Here is a 250-nt window from a genome sequence, read left to right as displayed (position 1 = left end):
TTTGCTCGCGAACTTGCTCATGCAACTTCTTAATTTTCTTAACTCTTTGGTCAGCATCAGAACTATATTGATGTTATCAAAGAAGGGGTCAAGTCTAGTGGATTAAGGGGACAAGTGTCGTAAACAACTTCAAATGGACACTTCCCAGTTGCTTTGGTTTTGAGTTATTGTAGGCAAATTTAACTTAAGCAAGAAATGAGATCCCATGCTTTAAATTCTTCCCTATGAAACTGCAAAGAAGACTACCAAG

Source organism: Prosopis cineraria, unplaced genomic scaffold (assembly GCF_029017545.1).
Source record: "Prosopis cineraria cultivar Desert tree isolate PC_DT_omini unplaced genomic scaffold, ASM2901754v1 PC2, whole genome shotgun sequence".
Classification (NCBI taxonomy): Eukaryota; Viridiplantae; Streptophyta; class Magnoliopsida; order Fabales; family Fabaceae; genus Prosopis; species Prosopis cineraria.
The sequence above is the reverse complement of the archived record's forward strand: the minus strand, read 5'-3'. Positions refer to the sequence as shown.